The sequence below is a fragment of the Heterodontus francisci genome, chromosome 10, assembly GCF_036365525.1.
Source record: "Heterodontus francisci isolate sHetFra1 chromosome 10, sHetFra1.hap1, whole genome shotgun sequence".
Taxonomy (NCBI): domain Eukaryota; kingdom Metazoa; phylum Chordata; class Chondrichthyes; order Heterodontiformes; family Heterodontidae; genus Heterodontus; species Heterodontus francisci.
This window is the reverse complement of record NC_090380.1, coordinates 112,401,529-112,407,528: the sequence shown is the minus strand read 5'-3', so window position 1 is coordinate 112,407,528 and position 6,000 is coordinate 112,401,529.

Here is a 6,000-nt window from a genome sequence, read left to right as displayed (position 1 = left end):
CTTTACTTCTTTGTTTTACAAGTGGTTGGTAGATTTTTTTGGGGGATAACATTGGAAAATTCCAAGGGAATCTTTGGACAGTGAGAGATTCGATTTGAATCTGGTGATTAACTCAAAAGTAAAGCTGCTTTTATGTTCAAATCAAACAGTTGTTCAATGCTTTGGTGACAATAGCCAAGTCCAAGCTGCAGAGAGAGTTCCAGTCACCAGCACTGACAGCCTGAAATTTTGGCAGATTTCAACACAAGAGTGGGGAAATTAAAACCCACACACAAAGTATTGATGTAAAGAAGTAAAGGAATTAATAACCATGATGGATGAGCATGAGGAATGAATAAAAAATAATTTGACAGCAGAGTGTAAATCCATTGCAGGCAAGAGCATGAAATGAGGGCCAGTGAATCAGTAGCTCCCTTTATGCTCCATCCAATTTTATTTATGATCGAAAGTCAGTGGAAATTCCCCAGGTAAAGGTTAGCTCTGTTTCTCTCTCCGCAGATGCTGCCAGAACTGCTCAGTATTTCCAGCACTTTCTGTTTTTATTTGAAATTCCCCAGTGTCTTTTGAACAGCAATGTTAAGGAGGCAGGATGATGAAGTTGCCAGTAGATGTCAGCAGTACACAGTATAAATGGAGAGCTCGAGCGACATCTACAAAAAGAACATGCATTTATATAGAGCCTTTCAGGGCCTCAGCACATCCCAATGCACTTTATAGCTATTTAAGTACTTTTTTTTTTAACAGTAGTTACTGTGGTAACAAAGCTGTTGCATCATTAAGAAGAAAAGCTTTCCGAGGCACTTCACAGACGTCTAATCAGACTCAAATAATGATGAAAGCCAAAGAGGTGATTCAAGGCTTGGTCAAGTGGTAGGTTTTAAGGAGGAGAGAGATGGAAAGATTTAGGGAGCAAATTCCAGAGCTTAGGCATAGAGCTGAAGGCATGGATATTCAAATGGAGGAAGTTTCACATATCTTCTGGGAAACCTACTTCATCTGTGCAGGCTTGTAAACTACACCAGGGCGCTGTATGTCCTTTTTACAGATTAATCCTGAGAGCAACTTTTAGCTGGATCCAGTTTCACTCCTGCATTGAAGCTGAAGTTGTACTCTGTGAGGATCTCATAGCCAGCTTGTTCGTAAAAACAGACTTTGAACATTCATTCAAAGTGGATAAGTTTTTACAACACAAACTAAATGATTAACCAGTCCTTTTAATGACCTATGCACAAGCTTACAATGCTGGCGGAAAATGAAGACAGTTATGATGGGTTCATTTCTGAAATTAATCCATCGCAACCAGTTTAGATCTAGATTGATATGAAGGGAAAGTTAACCAAGATTCAGTTACCTGCAAGGTCGATGGCCAAAGGTAAAGTATCCATCTCTGAACTGTACATAGTAGTGATCCCTGGTCTGTGCTTATGTGGAGGGTCATTGCCAATACTGACAGGTGTGACAGAATGGCCTGTTATTTTTTAATTCTTTCATGGAATGTGGGCATGGCTATCTAGGCAAGCATTTTTTCCCATCCCTAATTGTCCTTGAGAAGGTGGTGCTGAGTCGCCTTCTTGAACCGCTGCAGTCCTTGTGATGTAGGTACACCCACAGTGCTGTTAGGAAGGGATTTCCAGGATTTTGATCCAATAACAGTGAACGAACAGTGATGTCGTTCCAAGTCAGGATTCTGTGTGGCTTGGAAGGGAGTTCATATGGACTCCAATGTTCTAGCCAATAATTATTCTTTAATCAACAAGCCTAAAAACACATTTTCTAGTCATTATCTCATTGCTGTTTGTGGGAGCTTGCTGTGCACAAATTGACTGCCACGTTACAACAGCGACTACATTCCAAAAGGAATTCATTGACTGTAAGATGACTTGGGATGTCCTGAGATCGTGAAAGGTGCTATATGATGTCTTTCAGGTTTTTTTTGAGAGAGGGGGAGAAAGATTCTTTAAGAGATAGCATTTTGACAAAATCCAAGACCTATCGGTGAACATGTACCTTGTTCCAAAAGTGTGTGTGTTGACAATAATAACTGTCTTCTCAGACCACCTCCTCCCTTGCACCCTCAATCTTCACTGTACAACAAAAGTGCAAGGAGCTGATGGACTTATTTGACTCCAAAATAGAGAACTTCCACGCCAGTGTTCCCCTTCCCCTCTGAACCCTCTTCTTTCCCCTTCTTCCCAACCTCAATCATCTCCTTTCAGAGAATGGCCCTTTGAGATACAATGCTTGAGCAATTCATGTGTTAAGTGTAGAGTCATAGAGTCATAGAGTTATACAGCACAGAACCAGGCCCTTCGACCCAGCGTGTCCATGCTGGCTATCAGTCATCTATCTCTTCTAATCACATTTTCCAGCACTTGGCCCGTAGCCGTCTATGCTATGGCATTTCAAGCGCTCATCTAAATACTTCTTAAATGTTGTGAGGGTTGCTGCCTCTACCACCCCTTCAAATCCCCTCTTAATCTCCTGCCCCTTACCTTAAATCTATGCCCCCTGGTTATTGACCCCTCCGCGAAGGGAAAAAGTTTCTTCCTACCTACCCTATCAATGCCCCTCATAATTTTGTATACCTCAATCAGGTCCCCACTCAGCCTTCTCTGCTCTAAGGAAAACAACCATAGCCTATCCAGTCTTTCTTCATAGCTGAAATGCTCCAGCCCAGGCAACATCCTGGTGAATCTCCTCTGCACCCTCTCCAGTGCAATCACATCCTTCCTATCGTGTGGCGACCAGAACTGTACACAGTACTCCAGCTGTGGCCTAACTGGCGCTTTATGCAGCTCCATCATAACCTCTCTGCTCTTATATTCTATGCCTCGGCTAAAAAAGGCAAGTATCCCATATGCCTTCCTAACCACCTTATGTACCTGTGCTGATGCCTTCAGTGATCTATGGACAAGTGCACCAATGTCCCTCTGTACTTCCTAGGGTCCTACCATCCATTGTATATTCCCTTGCCTTGTTAGTCCTCGCAAATTGCATTACCTCACACTTCTCAGGATTAAATTCCATTTGCCACTGCTCTGCCTATTTTACCAGCCCATCTATATCGTCCTGTAATCTAAGGCTTTCCTCCTCACTATTTATGACACCACCAATTTTCGTGTCATCTGCAAAGTTACTGATCATACCTCCTATATTCACGTCTAAATCATCAACAATCCCTGTGGTACACCACTGGTCACAGGCTTCCACTCGCAAAAACAACCCTCGACCATCACCCTCTGCCTCCTGCCACTAGCCAATTTTGGATCCAATTTGCCAAAATGCCCTGGATCCCATGGGCTCTTACCTTCTTAACCAATCTCCCATGTGGGACCTGATCAAAAGTCTTACTGAAGTCCATGTAGACTACATCAACTGCTTTACCCTCATCTACACACCTAGTCACCTCCTCGAAAAATTCAATCAAGTTAGTTAGACACGATCTCCCCCTGACAAAGCCTTGCTGACTATTCCTGATTAATCCCTGCCTCTCCAAGTGGAGATTAATCCTGTCCCTCAGAATTTTTTCCAATATTTTCCCAACCACTGATGTTAGACTTACCAGCTGGTAATTACCTGGTTTATCCCTGCTACCCTTCTTGAATAATTGTACCACACTCACTGTCCTCCAGTCCTCTGGCACCTCTCTTGTGGCCAGAGAGGATTTGAAAATTTGTGTCAGAGCCCCTGCTATCTCCTCCCTTGCCTCACATAACAGCCTGGGATACATCTCATCTGGCCCTGGGATTTATCCACTTTTAAGCCTGCTAAAATCCCTAATACCTCCTCCCTTTCAATGCTAATTTGTTCGAGTATATCACAATCTCCTTCCCTGGTCTCTACACCTACATCGTCCTTTTCCATAGTGAACACAGATGAAAAGCAATCGTTTAAAACTATATCCCAATCCCCCTCCCTGATCTCTACACCTGCATCATCCTCTCCATAGTGAACACAGATGAAAAATAATCATTTAAAACCTCACCTATGTCCTCTGGCTCCACACACAGATTGCCACTTTGGTCCCTAATGGGCCCTACTCATTCCCTGGTTATCCTTATAAAATGCCTTAGGATTTTCTTTTATCTTGCCCGCCAGTGTTTTTCATGCCCCCACTTCACTCTCCTAATTACTTTTTTAAGTACCCCCTACACTTTCTATACTCCTCTTGGGCCTCCTCTGTTTTCAGCGCTCCAAATCTGCCATAAGCCTCTTTTTTTTCCCTTATCCAATCCTCTATATCCCTTGACATCCAGAGTTCTCTGAACTTGTTGGTCCTACCTTTCAACATTATGGGTACATGTTGGCTCTGAACTCTCACCATTTCCTCTTTGAATGACTCCCACTGATCTGATGTAGACTTTCCTACAAGTAGCTGCTCCCAGTCCACTTTGGCAAGATCCTGTTTTATCATATTGAAATCGGCCTTCCCCCAATTCAGTACCTTTATTTCCGGTCCATCTTTGTCCTTTTCCATAACTACCTTAAATCTCACAGAGTTATGGTTACTATCCCCGAAATGCTCCCCCATTGGCACTTCCACTACTTGTCTGGCTTCATTCCCTAGGATTAGGTCCAGTACCACCCCTTCTCTTGTAGGACTTTCTACATGCTGGCTCAAAAAACTCTCCTGTATGCACTTTAGGAATTCCACCCCCTTTAAGCCTTTTGCACTAAGACTCTTCTTTGACCTCTTTATCTCGAGAGACAATGGATACGCGCCTGGAGGTGGTCAGTGGTTTGTGAAGCAGCGCCTGGAGTGGCTATAAAGGCCAATTCTAGAGTGACAGGCTCTTCCACAGGTGCTGCAGAGAAATTTGTTTGTCGGGGCTGTTGCACAGTTGGCTCTCCCCTTGCGCCTCTGTCTTTTTTCCTGCCAACTACTAAGTCTCTTGGACTCGCCACATTTTAGCCCCGTCTTTATGGCTGCCCGCCAGCTCTGGCGAATGCTGGCAACTGACTCCCACGACTTGTGATCAGTGTCACAGGATTTCATGTCGCGTTTGCAGACGCCTTTAAAGCGGAGACATGGATGGCCGGTGGGTCTGATACCAGTGGCGAGCTCGCTGTACAATGTGTCTTTGGGGATCCTGCCATCTTCCATGCGGCTCACATGGCCAAGCCATCTCAAGCGCTGCTGACTCAGTAGTGTGTACAAGCTGGGGATGTTGGCCGCCTCGAGGACTTCTGTGTTGGAGATACGGTCCTGCCACCTGATGCCAAGTATTCTCCGGAGGCAGCGAAGATGGAATGAATTGAGACGTCGCTCTTGGCTGACATACGTTGTCCAGGCCTCGCTGCCATAGAGCAAGGTACTGAGGACACAGGCCTGATACACTTGGACTTTTGTGTTCCGTGTCAGTGCGCCATTTTCCCACACTCTCTTGGCCAGTCTGGACATAGCAGTGGAAGCCTTTCCCATGCACTTGTTGATTTCTGCATCTAGAGACAGGTTACTGGTGATAGTTGAGCCTAGGTAGATGAACTCTTGAACCACTTCCAGAGCGTGGTCGCCAATATTGATGGATGGAGCATTTCTGACGTCCTGCCCCATGATGTTCGTTTTCTTGAGGCTGATGGTTAGGCCAAATTCATTGAAGGCAGCCGCAAACCTGTCGATGAGACTCTGCAGGCACTCTTCAGTATGAGATGTTAAAGCAGCATCATCAGCAAAGAGGAGTTCCCTGATGAGGACTTTCCGTACTTTGGACTTCGCTCTTAGACGGGCAAGGTTGAACAACCTGCCCCCTGATCTTGTGTGGAGGAAAATTCCTTCTTCAGAGGACTTGAATGCATGTGAAAGCAGCAGGGAGAAGAAAATCCCAAAAAGTGTGGGTGCGAGAACACAGCCCTGTTTCACGCCACTCAGGATAGGAAAGACTATCCCAGTTAATATTGGGGAAGTTGAAATCCCCTACTATTATTACCCTATTATTTTTACACCTCTCTGAGATTTGCCTACATTTCTGCTCTTCTATCTCTCCCTGACTATTTGGAGGC